The 20,342-nt window shown below is 50.4% G+C and overlaps 1 long non-coding RNA gene across 1 annotated transcript; it reads right to left on the bottom strand.

Moving 5' to 3' along the window:
* Positions 1–13,946: 13,946 nt before the first annotated feature.
* LOC108541209 (uncharacterized) lies at positions 13,947–20,113 on the bottom strand. The gene is made up of 3 exons (XR_001888901.1): positions 19,969–20,113; positions 18,538–18,696; positions 13,947–14,019 (listed from the first exon to the last, which is right to left on the bottom strand). It is a non-coding gene; the product is annotated as an uncharacterized LOC108541209 (long non-coding RNA).
* Between the last annotated feature and the right edge of the window lie 229 nt (positions 20,114–20,342).

Here is a 20,342-nt window from a genome sequence, read left to right as displayed (position 1 = left end):
CACTGAACCCTTGAGAGTAGCTTGTAAAATGAAAGTCAAAGACTGAAACCAAGAGAGGAAAAGAACTCCAAAACAACAGAGCCAGGCAGGGAGCAGCAAAAGTCTCCAAGAAAATAAGGAAGCTTCAGATAAATAAAACATATTGCATTCATATGAGAAGAATAAGATGCTGTGAAAAGGAACACTCAGAATAAGAGAATAAGAAATAACTAGAGGCTGGGCGCAATGCCTTACACCTGTAATCCCAGCACTTTGGGAGGCCGAGGCGGGAGAATCATTTGAGGTCAGGAGGTCAAGACCAATCTGGCCAACATGGCAAAACTCCATCTCTACTGAAAAGACCAAAAAAAAAAAAAAAAAAAAAATCAACTGGATGTGGTGGCCACGTGCCTGTAATCCCAGCTACTCAGGAGGCTGAGGCAGGAGAATTGCTTGAACCCGGGAGGTGGAAGTTGCAATGAGCAGAGGCTGAGCCACTGCACTCCAGCCTGGGTGACAGAGCAAGACTCCATCTCAGAAATAAGACAAAACAACACTAGAAAGGTGATAGCAGAAATAAAAATTTCAATATCAGTATTGCAAGAGAAAGCTGAGAAAATCTCCCAGAAAGACAACAGGCTGGAATATATGAGAGAAAGGATAAGAAAATGAGGGATTATCCCATAAGATACAACTTCTAACTCAAAGAAGGTAGAAAGAAAAGAGACAACGGAAGGAATAAATGATCAAGAATATTCTACAAAAAAAATTCCTTCAGCTGGGCGCAGTGGCTCACACCTGTAATCCCATAATCCCAACTATTTGGGAGGCTGATGCTGGACGATCACTTGAGCCTCAGCCTCCTAAGTGGCTGCAACTACAGTTGTGTGGTAGCGAGCCCAAATCCACAGTTGTGTGGTAGTGAGCCCAAATCCACAGTTGACTTAATAAAAGGGTGATTGTCCAGTGGGCCTAATTTAATCACAGGAAGGCCTTAAAGGTGGAATTGGCCGGGCGCGGTGGTTCATGCCTGTAATCCCTGCACTTTGGGAGGCCGAGGCGGGTGGATCACGAGGTCAGGAGATCGAGACCATCCTGGCTAACACGGTGAAACCCTGTCTCTACTAGAAATACAAAAACATCAGCCGGGCGTGGTCGTGGGCGCCGGTAGTCCCAGCTACTTGGGAGGCTGAGGCAGGTGAATGGCATCAACCCGGGAGGCGGAGCTTGCAGTGAGCCGAGATCGCCCCACTGCACTCCAGCCTGGACAACAGAGCGAGACTCCGTCTCAAAAAAAAAAAAAGGGTGGAATTTTCTCTAGTTGGTGCCAGGAGAGGAAGTCAGAGATTTGAAGCACAGGAAAGTTTCACTGCACCATTGCTGGATTGAAAGTGTAATCCCAGCACTTTGGGAGGCCAAGAAGGGTGGATTGCCTGAGCTCAGGAGTTTGAGGCCATCCTGGGCAACATGATGAAACCCCATCTCTACTAAAACACAACAAATTAGCTAAGTGTGGTAGTGTGCACCTGTGGTCCCAGCTACTTGGGAGGCTGAGGTATGAGAATTGCTTGAATCTGGGAGGTGGAGGTTGCAACGAACAGAGATCATGCCACTGTACTCCAGCCTGAGTGACAGAGTCTGTCTCTGTTTCCAAAAAAAAAAAAAGTTGAAGGAGCCATGTGTCAAGACATGTAGCTGGCATCTAGAACAGAGAGAGGCCCTCAGCTGACATTGGCAAGGAACCATGGACCTTAGCCCTACAACAATACAATAGGGGAACTCAATTATGCCAACATTAAGAATGAACTTGGAAGTAGATTTTCTCCCAGAGCCTCCAGTTGGGAGCTTCAACCCCATCTGACCCCTTGATGGTAGCCCAGTGAGACCCTGAACAGAGAACACAATGTTGTACCAAATTTCTGACCTGCAAAAACTCTGAGATAATAATGCATGTGTGTTGTTTTAAGCCACTAAAGCATGGCTATTTGTCATGCAGCAATAGAAAACCAATATAGCAGCTTAAAACAGTGAACCTTTATTGCCTCTCACAGTTTCTGTGGGTTAGGAATTTGAGAGTGACTCAGTTAGGTGGTACTGGCTTGGAGTTTTTTTTTTTTTTTTTTTTTTTTTTTGAGATGGAGTCTCACTCTGTCGCCCAGGCTGGAGTGCAGTGGCACGATCTCGGCTCACTGCAAGCTCCGCCTCCCGGGTTCATGCCATTCTCCTCCCTCAGCCTCCTGAGTAGCTGGAACTACAGACGCCCACCACCACGCCCAGCTAATTTTTTGTATTTTTAGTAGAGATGGGGTTTCACCGTGTTAGCCAGGATGGTCTCGATCTCCTGACCTCGTGATCCACACACCTTGGCCTCCCAAGGTGCTGGGATTACAGGCGTGAGCCACCGCGCCTGGCCTGGCTTGGAGTCTTTAATGAGGTTGCAGTCAAGATGTTGGCCAGGGCTGCTATTATCTATCTGACGGGTTGACTGGGGTTGAGGGACCTGCTTCCACACTGACTCACATGGCTGTTGGCTGGAGGCCTCATTTCCTCACTTTGAGGGACTCTCCACGGGACTGCTTGAGTGCCCTCACAGCATGGCAGCTGGCTTCCCTCAGAGCAAGTGATCTAAAACGGGCAGGGCAGAAGCCACATGTCTTTTATGACCTAGCCTTGGGAGTCACGTTAATATTATCATTGTTATCCACCTCGATATACTTCTTTCTAGCCAACTAACCTTGGGACAATTCCTTCACCTCTTTGAGTTTGTATTTCCCCATATGTGAAATGGGGAGACATTATCCCCAGGAAGGATCTGAATAGGGCTGAAATGAAATAAAAATAGCGGCTGGGTGCGATGGTTCACACCTGTAATCCCAGCACTTTGGGAGGCCGAGGCAGATGGATCACTTGAGGTCAGGAGTTCAAGACCAGCCTGGCTAACATGGTGAAACCTCTTCTCTACAAAAAATACAAAAATTAGCTGGGCATCGTGGCAGGTGCCTGTAATCCCAGCTACTCGGGAAGCTGAGGCAGGAGAATCACTTGAACCTGGGAGGCGGAGGTTGCAGTGAGCTGAGGTTGTACCACTGCACTCTAGCCTGGGCAACAGAGCGAGACTCTGTCTCAAATAAGTAAGTAAGTAAGTAAGTAAATAAATAAAAGTTAAAATAGCATCCCTTGAAGGACCCAACTGCATCTATCCCCCACTTTAATACCTAGGTTTGAATCACCGCTGGCTCTTAGGCCCATGCATGAGAGGCCCAGAGCAGAGGCTCAGGGAGGGTTTGTGGGCCTGATTCAACTCTGACCTCTGAGCTGTGAAGGACACTGTCCTCCCCAGGGCTGGTCCTGCCACTCATGGCTCCCTCCTGTCACCTGCTTCCTCCTCAGAAAGGCCTTTGTCCACTTGACTGTTCCTTGGTCCTGCTCCAGGCCTCCAGGGCTCTCCCAGCACCACGTAGCCATCAGAAAACACGTGAGGCTTTGCAGAGATGCCAGTGGGAAGGGCCCTCTGGCATCTGGCCCAGAATCAGGCCTTACTTGGCAGATCCAGGAGCAGAGACCTTAAAGGGTTGGCCCCTTTAAGGTGCTGTGCAGAGTCCTGGTCCTGCAGCTCAAGGCCCTGCAGCCCAAGGCCAGCTCCATGTCAGAGTCCCACCATGGCTCCTTCTGCCGTGCAAATGGGAGCCAGTTCCCTTCTTGAGCTCTTGCATTGCAGCTGAAAAATGGGAATAACACTGGCGTTTACTCTATAGGGGTATACATTTGTTCATTCATTCAACAAACATTTACTGAACACTTACTATATGACAGGCATTCTTCCCAGCTCTGGGCTCTTGGCAGCGAACAAAACAGACCAGATCCTCTGCCCCTGAGGAACGTATGGTCTAGCAGGGAGAGAGGCACACTCTAGCCAACAAACCTGTTAAACAGTATGTGGGCTGGACGCGGAAGCTCACCCTCGTCATCCCAGCACTTTGGGAGGTGGAGGTGGGAGTATTGCTTGAGTCCAGGAGTTTGAGACCAGCCTGCGTAACACAGCAAGGCTCTGTCTATACAAAAAATTATATATAAAAAAAGTTAGCTGGGTGTGGTGACGCATGCCTCTGGTCCCAGCTACTCTGGAGGCTGAGGTGGAAGGATTGCTTGAGCTGGAGAGGCTGAGGCTGCAGTGAGCCGAGATCATGTCACTGCACTCCAGCCTGGGTGACAGAGCAAAACCCTGTCTCAAAAACAAAAACTAACAAACAAAAAACCAGTATGTCAGAGGGAAGTAAAGCAAAGCAGGCAGTGGTGGGTGGCAGGGGGCAGGGTTAGGAGGTGCCAGGTGTGGGTTGGTATTTTATTAGGATGGCTAAGGAAGGCCTCTCCAAGAAGCTGGGGGTTGGCTGGGCACGGTGGCTCACGCCTGTAATCCCAGCACTTTGGGAGGTCGAGGCGGGTGAATCATGATGTCAGAAGATCGAGACCATCCTGGCTAACATGGTGAAACCCCATCTCTACTAAAAATACAAAAAAATTAGCCAGGCGTGGTGGCGGGTGCCTGTAGTCCCAGCTACTTGGAAGGCTGAGGCAGGAGAATGGCGTGAACCCAGGAGGCAGAGTTTACAGTGAGTTGAGATCGTGCCACTGCACCCCAGCCTGGGCGACAGAGTGAGACTCCGTCTCAAAAAAAAGGAAGCTGGGAGCCTGAGTGGGTGAACAAGCTACTCATTTGGACATCGAGCCTTTCAGGCAAGTGGAAGAGCAGGTGCCAAGGGCCTGAGGTAGGACTGTTCACACTGTGTTCAAAGAAAGGTCAGTGTGGCTGCTGCAGCATGCGTGAGGGGTGAGGAGTCAGAAGCGAGGATTAGAGGTGAGTAGAATCAGATCACACAGAGACCATGGAGCTTGGAAAGGAGCAAGGCTTTGATGCAGAGTGAGATGGGAGTGTCCTGAGCACAGAAGATTAAATGAGATGGTGCATGCAAGACCATCTGCAGTATGCCTGGTGCAGAGCAGGTGCTCCCTAACTGCTGGCTATTACTATTACTGTTGTTGCTGATGTTATTATTAAGAGACTAAGAAGCACATTGGAAACCATGAAAACCCATGGAGATGGAAATTTTAATTGCCGGACAGAGATTTTTCAACATTTTCAATGTGCTGTCATGAAGTATTAACCATGCAAATGTAGGTTTGAATTCTTCGTTTTGTGGAAGAGCCACCTATTGCTAAGAGAGGTTAGGAGACTTATCTGGTGTTGCACAGTGATAAAGGGTGGAGTCCAACTCACCAGAACCCAGGTCTGTCTCCTGAATCCAGGATGGTGGCTGCTGGTTTGGCCATGGGGGCTGAGAGGCCTTGGAGCAGTGGGCAGAGGGGTGGTCCCTGTATATGAAGGGCAGAAGCTTGGGGGCTGCACTTAGGACCCTCCAACATCATTGTGAGAAAAGCCTGGAGCTCTCAAGCTCTGACCTGGCACAGTCAGGCAGAAAAGGCTCACAAAGACCAAAATAACCAGAGGCATCATTAAGGATGTCTTTGAGGTCAAGTAAAAGGAACCCTGATGTAAACCGGCTTGAAGAATCTGGAAACGGGCCAGGCATGTGTGGTTCACACCTGCAATCCCAGCACTTGGGGAGGTTTAGGCAGGATGATTATTGAGGCCGGGAGTTCAAGACCAGCCTAAGCAACATAGTGAGACAATGTCTCTATTTTTAAAAATATTTTTTTAAAAAAAGGATGTGGAAATGGGCCAGGTGTGGTGGCTCACATCTGAATACTAGTGCTTTGCGAGGCCAAAGTGGGAGGATTACTTGAGGACAGGAGAATGAGGCTTCCCTTAGCAGCAAGGAAAGCTTTCTTCATGTCTCATTGGCCAGAATTGAGTTACCTGCCCATTGTTGGAAGTCACTGACCAGGAACTGGAAGTTAATTTTTTTTTTTTTTGAGACAGGGTCTCACACTGTCTCCCAGGCTGGAGTGCAGTGGAGTGATCACGGTTCACTGCAGCCTCGACCTCTCAGACTCAAGCAATCCTCCCACCTCAGCCTCCCAGATAGCTGGGATACAGGCAAGCACCACCACACCCGGTTAATTTTTTATTTTTTGTAGAGACAGGGTCTCGCCATGATGCCCAGGCTGGTCTCAAACTCCTGGACTCAAGCAGTCCTCCCGTCTCAGCCTCCCAAAGTGTTGGGATTACAGGTGTGAGTCACCTCGACTGGCCTGGAACTTAATTGACAAGGGATGAGTGTTGGGGAGTTGATCAGAGTGATTGAAAAACCAGCTCTGCTGGGTGCAGTGGCTCACACCTGTAATCTCAGCACTTTGGGAGGCTGTGGTGAGCAGATCATTTGAGGTCAGGAATTCGAGACTAGCCTGGCTAACATGGTGAAACTCTGCCTCTACTAAAAATACAAAAACTAGCCAGGCATGGTGGCAGGCACCTGTAGTCCCAGCTACTTGGGAGGCTGAGGCAGGAGAATAGTTTGAACCCGGGAGGTGGAGGTTGCAGTGAGCTACGACACTGCACTCCAGCCTGGGTGACAGAGCAAGACTCTCAAAAAAAAACAAGGGAGAGAGAGGAAAGGAAAACTCTCTCTACCTCTTCATCCGCCCCTTGTCCCTGCCCTTGTCAGTATGACTTTGCTACTTCTCCCATCAAGAAGCTGAGCCTAGTTCCCCATCCCTAGAATCGGGCTGCTTTAGCCAATAGGATGAAACGAAGGGATGAAGTGACGAAGTGATGTGCTAGATCTCAGCCTAGGCCTCAAGACACCTGTGGCTTCCACTTGCTCCCTCTGGACTCTGCTAACACCAAGAGAACAAGCCCGACTTCTCAGACTCAAGCAATCCTCCCACCTCAGCCTCCCAGATAGCTGGGATATAGGCAGATGCCACCACAGCCTGCTGGATGATGAAAGTCACATGGAGCAAGAGGAACCCTTCTCAAGCCCTGTACTCTGTGCCCCAGGGCCTTAACATGTGTGGACCATGCCCTCCAGACTGCTCTGGCTCACCTCCCGTGACTTAGGGACACTGTTCTCTTTGGAGACTCAGCTCAGGCAACCCTCTCCCAAGAGCCTTCGCAGAACCTGGAGGTCCAGGGTTTCCTGTAGCCCAGTTTGTGTCACTCTGCTTTCTGACTGTCTCTTCTTCAGTCCAGCTGCCTCATTCACAGATATGGAAACTGAGGCCCAGAGAGGAGAAGTGACTTGCCCAAGGTCACCCAGCTGAGGGCCATGTTGGCCGCTCCCCCACCAGGTTTCCTTCTTCCCTTTCCTCAGCATCTCAACCCACAAGAGCCTGGATGTGGCGATCCCATGGCGGCAGAGGGGACCTGTGCCCCCACCATGTGCCAAGTCTCGAGTCAGGATGAGACTCCTGGAGGGTCCCCTGGGAGCCTCCACTGGCACCACCTCCTCCCCACATCCCTGCAAGGTGGGCACGAGCAGCATTCCCTCTTCAGATGAGGACGTGAGGCTCAGAGGGAAGAGGCGGGTCCGGTCACGTGGCCGTGGAGGGATGGGGGATCTGATCCCAGACCTTTCTACAGCCTGCATTCGGCCTTCTCCGTGGCTTTGGGGCAGAGCCAGGGCCAGCCACCACGGAGAGGAGCAGACAGAAACCCAGGGTGGGCAACGGGGAGGTCTCAGTCTGGGGGAGCAGTGGATGGCTGGAAACCACCAAGGCAGGAAGACGCAGAGCAGAAAGTGAAAGGAACCAGAGGCCTAGAATAGCTGCGGGTGACAGAGCCAGGGGACTACAGACGCTGCCAGAAAGAGAAACCAGGCGGCTCACGGAGGGGCGGGGCACCCACTCCTCAGGGAGGCGGCCCCAGGGGCTGAGGAGGCCCATGGCCAGGTCCCTGCTAACCCGGGCAGCCCCCGCTTGGCTTGGCAGCCTGCGTGGATGCCCACACTGTGGGAATGGAATTGGGATGAAGGGCTGTCTTAGGGGAGAGAGGGGTCCACTTCTAACTTTAGGCTGACCTCTGCATCACTTGGATCAATTACCACGAGCTTATAAGATCTGGGACCCGCAAAACTCGTCAAACAGTGCAGCCGGTAAAGTGGGGGCCATGCTGTGAAGACAAGCCTGTTGGTTAACATCTCCTAGTGGCTGTTGATGTCTGTCTCTGGTGGTGGTTCCCTGCTGTGGTGACGCTGCAGGCTCCAGAGCCAGGCGGCTGGGGTTCAATCCGGGCTTGGCCTCTTGCTGGCTGTGTGACCTTGGGCGAGTCACTTCACTTCTCTGGGCCTCTGTGACTATTATCACTTACTTCACGGGGATGTCCTGAGAATTCGCTGAATGAGTATAAGTGAAGCACATGGAACAGCTCAGAGAAAGTGCCTGATAAACAGCTTTTATTATCCACTGTCTGGATACGCTGTATAGACACACACACACATCCACCCCCACACACACATACACATGGGGAAGGTCCCTCCAGGATGTGACAGGGACTCTTTTTTTGTTCACTTCTGTGTCTTCAGGGCCTAGAACAGTGGCTGGCACACCGCAGGTGCTCAATAAATGTTTGTGGCATGGAGGGATTGGTGGAAGGAGGAGGGGAGGGAAGAAAAGGGTGGGAGAGGGAACAGAAAGTCGGCAATTTCCCGGTGTGGGGCATTGATTCTGTTGCTCTGTATTTAATTCTCTTATCACATTGCCATGCATTGTTTTGGTTCATTGAAAAAAATGTGTCTTCAAGGAGAGCCAGCAACAGAGCGGGGAGGTGGCTTGCAAGCTGTGATGGTCTTACAGCTATGGCTGGCCCCAAGACACCCCCACCACGGCCTGCTAAGAGCTCCAGAGACCCGCCTCTCCGGGGCCAGGGCTGGCGGTGGCAGCTGTGCAGCCTGTGGGCAGCTAGAGAGGCGACAGGAAGCTCAGCAGGACAGGCTGTTCCCAGCCTACCAAGAACCTCAAGGCGAGAGGACAGGCTGTTCAGGGCTGAGATCTGAGTGCTCTCAGCCCCTCCCGCCCAGGGGAAGTGTCACCAGCATCCAGGGCGGGGACCTCTGCCCTGGCCTGGAGATCTTGTTGCTCTTCTGATCTCTACGAGGAACTTAGCCCGCTTGCTTTCCAGGAACGCCTCCTACAACCGGCGGGCAGAGGGTTCGCAGGGGAGGCCGGGGAGCCCAGCCCTGCCTGCCTCACACCCTGTGCTGAGCTGCTTTGGTCATGCCACTCACCTCTCTGGGCCTCAGCTTCCCCACCTTCAAAACAGAGAAAATAGGGCAGCTCATGCAGGCATACTGTGAAGCCTCAGAGCAAAGTTCAACGATTTTTTTGTTTTACCATTAATTACTTTATTTATTTGTTTGTTTGCTTGGTTTTTATTTTTATTTTTTTGAGATGGAGTCTCACCTGTCGCCCAGGCTGGAGTTCAGTGGTGCCATCTTGGCTCACTGCAACCTCCACCTCCAGGGTTCAAACAATTCTCCTGCCTCAGCCTCCTGAGTAGCTGAAATTACAGGTGCATGTCACCACGCCTGGTTAATTTTTGTATTTTTAGTAGAGATGGGGTTCACCATGTTGGCCAGGCTGTTCTCAAACTCCTGACCTCAGGTGATCCGCCCACTTTGGCCTCCCAAAGTGCTGGGATTACAGGCGTGAGCTGCCGCACCCATCCCCATTAATTACTTTAAAACAAATGGTGGCAGCTAGGCGCAGCGACTCATGCCTGTAATACTAGCATTTTGCAAGGCTGAGGTGGGAGAATTGCTTCAGGTCAGAAGTTTGAGACCAGCCTAGTCAACATGGTGAAACCCCATCTCTACTAAAAACACAAAAATTAACTGGGTGTGGTGGCACACACCTGTAATTCCAACTACTCGGGAGGCTGAGGCGTGAGAATAGCTTGAACCTGGGAGGCAGAGGTTGCAGTGAGCCAAGATCGCGCCACTGCACTTCAGTCTGGGTGACAGAGTGAGACTCTGTCTCCAAAAGAGAAGGAAAGAAAAAAAAAAAGATGGTAAAATACACATCACATAAAAATCACCAATTTAAAGTACAGTTAGTTAGGTAGCATTTAGTATATTCACAGTGTTATATAACCATCAGTCTAGTTCTAGAATGTTTTCACCACCCTAAAATACAACCCCATATTCATAGCAGTCACCCCCCATCCCCCTTGTCCCAGACCCTGGTAAACCCTAATCCACTTTCTTCCCCTATGGATTTGCCTCTTCTGGACATTTCATAAAAATGGAATCATACCGTATCATACACTAGGTGGTCTTTTGTGTCTGGTTTCTTTCACTCAACATAATATTTTCAAGTTCATCCACTTTATGTAGCATGAATCAGTCTTTTATTACCATGATTCCTACAATCCATTGATTACTTTTTTTTTTTTTAAAAAAAGGGGATTTCAAAAAGTGTTTATTGGCTGGGTGCAGTGGCTCATGCCTGTAATCCCAGCACTTTGGGAGGCCAAGACAGGAGGATCGCTTGAGTCTAGGAGTTTGAGACCAGCCTGGGTAATATAGCAAGACCCATCTCTACTAAAAATACAAAAATTAACCGGGTATGGTGGTACCTGCCTGTAGTCCCAGCTACCAGGGAGGATGAGGTTGAAGGATCGTTTGAGCACAGGAGTTTGAGGCTGCAGTGGGCTATGATGGTGCCACTGCATTCCAGTCTGGGTGACAGAGGGAGACTCTGTGTCATAAAAAAGTGTTTATCAAGGGAAAACACAATCCCTTACATGCACACATCTGAGTGTCCAACTTGGTGAGTTTTGACATAGTTGTATGTCCACAGAGCCACCACTCAGGCTGAGGTCCAGCCTGGGCAACATAGTGAAACTCCATCTCTGCTAAAAATAATTTTAAAAATTAGCTGGTGTGCATCCTTAGTCCCAGCTACTCAGGAGGCCAAGCCAAAAGGATGGCTTGAGCCCAGGAGGTCAAGGCTGCAGTGAGCTATGATTGTGCCACTGTACTCCAGCCTGGGCAACAGAGTGAGATCCTGTCTCAAAACAAAATAAAACAAAAAACCAAACAGAAACTGAAGTACAGAAGAAGAGGTCACATGGGCTGCCAAGGTCACATGCCCAATAGAAAAAGCTTAGTCGGCCGAGCGTGGTGGCTCATGCCTGTAATCCCAGCACTTTGGGAGGCCAAGGCCGGCGGATCACGAGGTCAGGAGGTCAAGACCATTCTGGCTAACATGGTGAAATCCTGTCTCTACTAAAAATCCAAAAAAAAAAACTAGCTGGGCGAGGTGGCGGGCGCCTGTAGTCCCAGCTACTCAGGAGGCTGAGGCAGGAGAATGGCGTGAATCCGGGAGGCGGAGCTTGCACTGAGTCGAGATTGCGCCACTGCACTCCAGCCTGGGTGACAGAGCGAGACTCCATCTCAAAAAAAAAAAGAAAGACAAAGAGCTTAGTCTTGAGTTGAAGAACCTCAGCCCACCTGGGCCCCTGGTCCCGACTCTGCCCTGACACAGGGCCCAGCAGGCTGTGGTTTGGAGATTTCTCAAAAGGACCTTCTGGAGCACTACATGAGAAGCACAGATGGAGAACCCGACTCTTACCCTGCAGCCCCTCTCACACTCCACCACCACCCATACACACTTCAAGCACACGCACACTCAACAATGCATTCACACACACGGCTACGGCCCAACATTCACCACCCTTGCAAACACACAGTATACATCTCATACACCACACACTCTTATACAATATACATATGCCATGCATTCTCACACACGCTTCCACACTCACACACATATCCTGCACGCATACATTCATGTGTTATCACACACCTACCATGAACATACACTCCACATTCCCTTACACTCAGCCTTTAGAAAACGCAAACTAGTCTGGAACACCTCTATACAAAAGGCAGTGGCAAGCTGGGTGCGGTGGCTCACTCCTGTAATCCCAGCACTTTGGGAGGTTGAGTTAGGAGGATCACTTGAGGTCAGGAGTTTGAGACCAGCCTGGCCAACATGGTGAAACCCCATCTCTACTAAAAACACAAAAAATAGCCAGGCGTGGTGGCACAGCCCTGTTATCCCAGCTATTCAGGAGGCTGAGGCAGGAGAATCGCTTGAACCTTGGAGGCAGAGGTTGCAGTGAGCTGAGATTGCGCCACTGCACTCCAGCCAGGGCGACAGAGCAAGACTCAGGCAAGAGGACATTACCTCAAAGCTAATTCCCCCATTCCTGCTCCCTCCTGTACTAAAATCTAAGAAAGTACCTATGGAAAATATCCCCCAGTGCGCAGCACTGGTGACTTCTGGAGGGCTGGAAATGTTCCACCAACAGCCCCACCAAGTCTGCAGTGCTTGTCAGCCTGGGTACCGGCAGCCTTCTCTGGATTATCTCTCGACTGTCATCATAATGGGTCCATGAGATAGGATGTTATCCCCACTTTGCAGAGGAGGAAGTTGAGGCCCACAGCAGGAAGTCACTTGGCCTAAGACTTGCTCAATGTTGCATTTAGAGAGATAGGCTGCATTTGCCTCTGTGCTTTCATATCTGTTCTCTTGCTCAACTCCGTATGGTGAGAACCAACATATCCCAGGCCTCCTTGCCAACTGGCTCCCTACTGAGTTAAACAAAGAGGAAGCCTGGAGGGAGGCTGGAGGGTGAGAGGAAGGGTTAAAGCGTGGCATTTCTCCCTGTCCCTGCTTCAAGTGGCATCTTTGCAGCAGCAGGGACTTCTTTGTGGCTCCAGCGTCCCTGGCAAAGTCTAGCCTTTGGAACGGTTCAGTTGCCATTCCTGCATTTCAGATGGCCCCAGCTCCTGGGCTCTAGTAATACGGGGTCCTCTGGTTTTCCCTCTTGCATTCCGGGAGGTACTGGCTTCCTGCTGATGCTCATCTCTGATAGTCTCATCATTCATGTATCCATTTCCCTCTGTTTGAAATACCTGATGTGGTTTCTGTTTTCCTGAGTGGACCCTAATGGATATGCAACAAGGCAGGGATTTGAACTCAGATCTTGTGACTCCTGAGACTCATGTGTAATCATTCTGTGACACTGTCTCTTAGTTAAGCCTTCCCTTGAAATTGTTTCCAGCACCAGAGATTGCCCCATGTACATGTGTCTCTCACCTCCCTTTTGTCTAATAGAGCTGAGTTGCAATACCACTCATCACCAGTAGGGAGAAACCCATTTGGCAGCAAGTGCTCTGGCAGAATTTCACGTTTAGAAACTTTCCTCCTAACTTGTTCCTCAGTTGGATCAGAAAGCAACAATTAATTTAAATGTAAAAGAAAGGTCTCCTCTTACTAAAGGGAATAATAGCTTCATTTGTTTGTTAATCAGCAGGATAGTTAACTGTAAGACCATCTGACCAGTTGAGATTCTCAATGAACAGAATTCTCGCCAACAGTGGAGAGTTTACATATTCCTCCCTGCCTACACAACATTGGCAGGAAGAATGGATGCACAATTTTCCAGCGGTTTTTGCCAAAAATAGCTCCCAGAGGACCCAGGCATGGAAATTCTGATCTAATTCAGTGTATTCTTTGGGTCTATAAATTTCTTATGGCTGAGCTTGAACGTTTGACACAATGAGTTGTTTCCCTCTTTCAGCAAGCAACCCATGTACAAGGGTGGGTCTGGAGCCAGAAAGACCCAAGTTAGCATCCAGGTCTTTCAGTCACCTGCTGTGACACCTTGGGTGAGCTGCTGAACCTGAGCCCTGCTCTTCTTCTCTGTAAAATGGGGTTGATAATACTTGCCCTGAGAGATTCTTGGAAGAATTAAATGAGCTAAAGTATATAAATGCTTGCTATACATTAAAACAAATGCTCATGTCCTTTATTCTAGCTTTTTATGGTTTATTTCTGTTCCATGAAGACTAACACCTCAGCTGGGGAGGGGGTCACTCAAAATGTCTGGAGACTACTTCACTTACATGCCTGGTATCTTTGTTGGCATGACTTGAAGGTTGGGTGTCACCGTCACTGGGAACAGAGACTGATGTGCTGACATGTGGCCTCTTCAAGTGTCTTGGGCTTCCTTCCAGCATGGCAGCTTCAGGAGTTAGACATCTTAAGTTGCAGGTAAGGGCTCCAAGAACAAGTCTTCCAGAAACAAGATAGAACTGTATGACCTTTTATGACCAAGTCTCAGACATTGCACGGCATCACTTCTGTAATACTCTCTTGGTTGAATTTATCAAAAGCCTAGTTTCAAGGGGAGGAGATATAGACTCCACTTCTTTTTTTCTTTTTCTTCCTTTCTTTCTTTTTTTTCCTTTTTTGAGACAGAGTCTGGCTCTGTCACCCAGGTTGGAGTGCAGTGACATGATCTTAGCTCACTGCAATTTCTGCCTCCTGGGTTTAAGTGATCCTCCCACCTCAGCCTCCCGAGTAGCTAGGACTACAGGTATGTGCCACCACAACCAGCTAATTTTTGTATTTTTGGTAGACATGGGGTTTCACCATGTGGTCCAGGCTAGTCTCAAACTCCTAAGCTCAAGCAACCCACCTGCCTCGACCTCCCAAAGTATTGGGATTATAGGCGTAATCCATGGCGTGTGGCCTAGACCCCACTTCTTAATCCAAGAAGTGGCAAAGACTTCACAGCTGTGTTTTCAAAGTACCACCCCTTTTGACTAAGCCAGTCCACCCCTGAGTATCACCCGATCAGATATGGGAAATAATGCCCCTGCAAATCAGATGGTCACTACAGCCCTGATGGTAACAGCAAATGATCAGGAATAACCCAAAGGTCCATCAATAGCGGGCTGGGTAAATACATCATGATGTTTCCACACAGTGGAATACTATGGAGTTAAAAAATAAAAAAAAGGCTGGGTGCAGTGGCTTACACCTGGAATTCTAATATTTTTTGGGAGGCTGAGACAGGAGGAGCACTTGGGTTCAGGAGTTCAAGACCAGCCTGGGCAATGTAGTGGGGCCCCATCTCCACAAAACATTTTTAAAAAATAATTAGCCAGGCATGGTGGTATGCACCTGTAGTCCCAGCTACTTGGGAGGCTGAGGCGGGAGGATCACTTGAGCCTGGAAGGTTGAGGCTGCAGTGAGTTGTGATCGTACCACTGTACTCCAGCCTAGGTGACAGAGTGAGACCCTGTCTCATATAAAAATAAATAAATAAACAAACAAACAAGGTTATTCCATGTATATTGTTACAGAATCATTCTGAATACTACTGTGCAGTGAAAAAAGCAAGGTGCAGGACACTGTGTGTGCTAGGTAGCCTCCAGATGACACACAATAATTTTCACCTCCTGGAACCTAATGTGGTCCTCTCTCACATTAACTAAGGCTGACCTGTGTACTTAGGAGGATACAGTGGAAACATGTCTTCCAAGGCTAGGTGTAAATGATATTGCAGCTTCCACTCTGTTCCATCTTGGACCACTTGCCCTGACAGAAACCAGCTGCCATGTTGTGAGTACACTCAAGTAGCCCTATCAAGATATCTATGTGGTGAGGAGCTGAGACCTCCTGCCAAAAGCCACATAATGAGCCATCCAGAAAGTAGAGCCTCCAGCCCCAGTTGAGCCTTCAGATGACAGCAGCCCTGGCCAACTGCTTGATCACAGCCTCATGTGACACTGAGCCAGAATCACCTAGCTGAGTTGCTCCCAAATTCCTGCCCCTCAGAAACTGTGAGATAAAAAAGGTTTATTCATATTTCAAGCTGCCAAATTTTGGGCTAACTTGCTATGCAGCGATAGCAATAGATAATGAATACAGTATGTACATAGATTCATCCATTCTCACATTGCTCTAAAGAAATACCAGAGACTGAGTAATTTATAAAGAAAAGAGGTTTAGTTGGCTCACAGTTCTGCAGGCTGTACAGACAGCATGGTGCTGGCCTCTGCTCAGCTTCTGGAGAGGCCTCAGGAAACTTCCAATTATGGCAGAAGGCAAAGAGGGGGCAGGCATGTCACATAGTGGGAGAAGGAGCAAGAGAGAGATGGGGGAGGTGCTATACACTTGTAAATGACCAGATCTGATGAGAACTCACTCACTATCATAGGGATAGTACTAACAGGGATGGTGCTAAACCATTCATGAGAAATCCACTCCCATGATACAATCACCTACCACCAGGCCCCACCTCCAACATCAGGGGTTACAATTCAACATGAGATTTGGGTGGGGACACAGATCCAAATCATATCAGTATGGTAGTCTAACATTTGAGTAAATGTATTAAGTATTTCTGGAAGGAGGCCGGGTCTGGTGGCTCATACCTGTAATCCCAGGACTCTGTGAGGCCAAAGTGGGCAGATCACCTGAGGTCAGGAGATTGGGACCAGCCTGTCCAACATGGGGAAACTCCATCTCCACTGAAAATACAAAATTAGCTGGGCATGGTGGTAGCCACCTGTAATCCCAGCTACTCAGGGGGCTGAGGCAGGAGAATCACTTGAGCTCGAGTGGTGGAGGTTGCAGTGAGCCAAGAGTGCACCACTACATTCCAGCCTGGGCGACAAGAGCAAAACTCTGTCTCAAAAAAAAAAAAAAAAAAAAAAAAAAAAAGGCTGGGCATGGGGGCTCATGCCTGTAATCCCAGGACTTTGGGAGGCCGAGGAGGGCAGATCATAAGGTCAGGAGTTTGAGACCATCCTGGCCTACATGGTGAATCTCCATCTCTACTAAAAATACAAAAATTAGCTGGGTGTGGTGGCGGGCGCCTGTAGTCCCAGCTACTTGGGAGGCTGAGGCAGGAGAATCACTCGAACCCGGGAGGTGGAGGTTGCAGTGAGCCGAGATCATGCCACTGCACTCCAGCCTGGCAAAAGAGCAAGACTCCACTTCAAAAATAAAAGGTATTTCTGGAAAGAAATAGAAGATACTGGCATCAGAAAGGGAACTGGGGTGGCTGGGGGGGCGAGAGCAGCCAGCGGGGAAAGACACCCTCTTATCTCTTTTGCATTTTGAACCATCTTTTAAAAAAATGAACTGCCTGTCAAATCAATAAATAGAAACAAAGTGCTGTTATTTGTTTGTTTGTTTGTTTGTTTTGTTTTTTTTGAGGAGTTTCACTCTGTCGCCCAGGCCAGAGTGCAGTGGTGCAATCTTGGCTCGCTGCAAGCTCCGCCTCCCGGATTCAAGTGATCCTCCTGCTTCAGTCTCCTGCGTAACTGGGACTACAGGGGCCCGCCACCACGTCCGGCTAATTTTTTTTTTTTTGTATTTTTTAGTAGAGACGGGGTTTCACCGTGTTAGCCAGAATGGTGTTGATCTCCTGACCTTGTGATCTGCCCACCTCGGCCTCCCAAAGTGCTGGGATTATAGCCGTGAACCACTGCACCTGGCCCAAAGTGCTGTTTTTAGGCAGCCCCTGGTAAGTAACAGCTGTGATTATTCATGTCACAAATATTTCTCAAGCTGCCAGAAGCTTCCCGTGTGTATATGTTGGATAGACCTGCAACCTTCATGGGTTTATGAAGAATGAGGTAGGCCCGGGGCTAAGAGGTACATAGAAGCCCCACCACGTACTAGCTGTGTGCTGGGGGTGGGCCACTTAACCTCTCTGAGCTTCCATTTCCTACCTAAAAAACAGGGATTGTGGGCATAGTCATATGGGCCACGTGTTCAGCTATAGGCCAAGCATGAGGTAAACACTTAATAGATTTGACTTTTGTTATTGTACTTTTTTATTTTTATTCTTTTTGTGAGATAGGGTCTCCCTCATCTGGAGTGCAGTGGCATAATCGTAGCTCACTGCTGCCTCAAACTCTTGGGCTCAAGCAAGCAATCCTCTCCTGCCTCACCCTCCCAAGTAGCTGGAAGCACGCCACCATGATTGGCTAATTTTTAATTTTTTTGTAGAGACAGAGTCTCGCCATGTTGCCCAGGCTGCTCTCAAACTCCAGGCCTCAAGTGATCCTCCTGCCTTGACCTCCCAAAGTGCTGGGATTACAGGTGTGAGCCACTGCACCAGCCAGATTTGGCTGGTTTTATTAATAAGGGCCAAAGATCCTGCCTTGGGCAAGGAGAAGGGAGGAACACACTGAGCCCATTGTCGCCACCTGAGGAGGAGGGCTGGAGTAGGTGGCCCACGAAGGAGCAAAGCTTCCCAGGATAGAAGATGGGCAAGGGGTTATGAAGGCACCAAAGAGAGAAAGGGAGACTCCACCTGTGTACCCAGCACCCCTACCCCTCATCCTTCCCCGTGCAAGATGGTGGGAGGGCAGCCCTGACTACAGGGAAATCCACACCTGCATCCCTTCCCCCACCACCTGGCCTGATAGGCAAGTGCAGAGCAGGAGGCAGCTCATACTCCAGAAGGAAGAGGCACACCCTCTCCCAGGGCCCCGGGTGTGTGCTGGGTGCCATACAGCCCTGTGTTCCAGCTCCCCACGAAGGACCCATGCTAGGACAGGGCAGGATAGGGACCCACCAACCATGAGGCAGCACCTGGAGGAGTGGGAGGGTCAAGGGGTGCAGGAGGAGCTGGGGGTCATTGAGGTCGGGGGCTGCCTTCGGTGCTTGGCTCTCTCCTCCTGCCGTGCCAGAAAGGGTGCTTGGGTGACAGGCACCCACATGCCTCCAGATTATAGGGTGCCAGGGCATGGTGGCAGGGTGGGCCTGGGGAATTCCCACATAGCAAACCTGGGCATCAGCCTGGTAGGGCAGAAGGGGTGTCAGGAAGCCAGGCTGTGGCTCCATGTCACTGCATGACCTCGGCAGGTTGCTTCTCCCCCTGTGCCTGGCTTTCCCGAGCTGTCGAGTGAGGCGTGGCCTTTGGGCCCCGAGGGGTTTACGGGTTGTCTGGGAGCAAGACAGAGATGAGAGGACAAGTTAGCAAGCCTGCCTGACTCTAAGGATGACCGGAGATGGTACCCCTCTGGGGCAGTCCCTGGGGAGGCACCTCCTGGCCTGGCCAGGGATGTGGGGGGTCCTCTGCTCATGACTCATACTTTCTGGGACTGACATTGTCCCCTGGGAGGCGCTTGCCAGGAAGGGCCTGATCTGGCCCTTTCGGCCCTGTGCAGATGTCTCAGCCTTCGCTGCCCAGGCCAGGAAAACGCTGTCCAGCTCCGCCCCACAGCAGGGAGGGGGCGGGACTGAGATACTGGGGGCCTTTCTTCTGGACAGTGAACAGCATCTGTGCTCAGCTTGGTCACTGCCCTGGTGATTTTTGGCAACACGAAACCCTTGTCCTCAAGGACACTGCACCCTGAAGCCCCCCTCGATCTGAGTCAGGGATCCCTGTCCCATGTGTCCCGTCTCAGGACTGGCCGCCGTTGCACAAGCCAAAACCTTGTGCTCTTTTCTTCTTCTCTGAAGTCATTGTCCTTAGTGCGGGTTCCCTACAAGCTGACCCTACACAGGGGTTTGGTGACCTTGATATAGTGCTGGGTCACCCCTTAGGGGTCCTGATCAGGGGAAAGGGAACTGGAATTTTATGCCCACCACATGTGACTGGTTAAGGGAGCCCCCCACTTCCGCCCTCTGGGCAGTGCATGAATTCCTGGGAGCTTCTGCTTCTCCAGGGGTTGCAGGCAAAGCTGATTCCAGCAGCGCCAGATGGCGCCTGACTAGGAAATGTAGGTACCTACTGTGGGCAGAGAAAGTTCCCTGGGGGGAGGGGTAAAGAGAAGGGAGCTGGGGAGGAATCTGGGAGGGGCATGGGCAGCGCCTGCGACAGCAGCCGAATGCTCTCCATTTGACCTCTATTTCTGGAAAACATGTGCTTCTCTCCCTTCCCACAGCCTCCCTTATCTGTCACCAGGACACCCAGGAGCCTCCTAACTAAACTCCCTGCAGCTCCACTAACTACTGCCCACCCAGCAGCAGATGGACTTTCTAAATGCCTATCTGAGCCAATTCTCTACATCGAGCTGATTTTCTAAATGCCAGTCTAGCCACTCTAACCCCCTGCCCTCCGGTGGGCTCCCCCAGCCCGTGGAGGTCACAGACTCAGCTACCCCCAGGCAAGGGAGGTGCCATGAATGAATGAACCCAGGGTGGCCACTGCAAACCCACAGGCCTCCCCAGATACCTGTTTGATGGAGACAGCAGTTGAGAAATGCGCCTCACCTCTGAGAAGATGACATTGTAAGTGTGATGATGGATTGGTGTGGCACAGCGATAGAGGAGTAAAGGGTACAGGTCCCATCCGAAGGAGGCAGCCTCCGCTCAGCTCCAGCAGATGGTTCTTGCAGGGCTGAGGGACAGCATGTGCGAAGGTCCTGGGGCAGGAGCGGGGCACAAACACGGGAGATGCAAAGGAAGGCTAGTGGGGCTGGAACACTGGGGAGGGGTTGGGAGGTAGGGGTAAAGGAGGGGTGAGGTGCACTGACAGCAAGCCAGGTGGGTTGGGGGGCACAGCAGTGTGATTCATGCCAGAGGAGATCAGGAGATCACCTCTGGTGTGGGCAGAGTTGGGATCATTGAGGAGGGGCCAGGAGACC

The sequence above is a fragment of the Rhinopithecus bieti genome, unplaced genomic scaffold (genome assembly GCF_001698545.2).
Source record: "Rhinopithecus bieti isolate Rb0 unplaced genomic scaffold, ASM169854v2 scaffold_19459, whole genome shotgun sequence".
Classification (NCBI taxonomy): domain Eukaryota; kingdom Metazoa; phylum Chordata; class Mammalia; order Primates; family Cercopithecidae; genus Rhinopithecus; species Rhinopithecus bieti.
The sequence above is the reverse complement of the archived record's forward strand: the minus strand, read 5'-3'. Positions and strand labels throughout refer to the sequence as shown.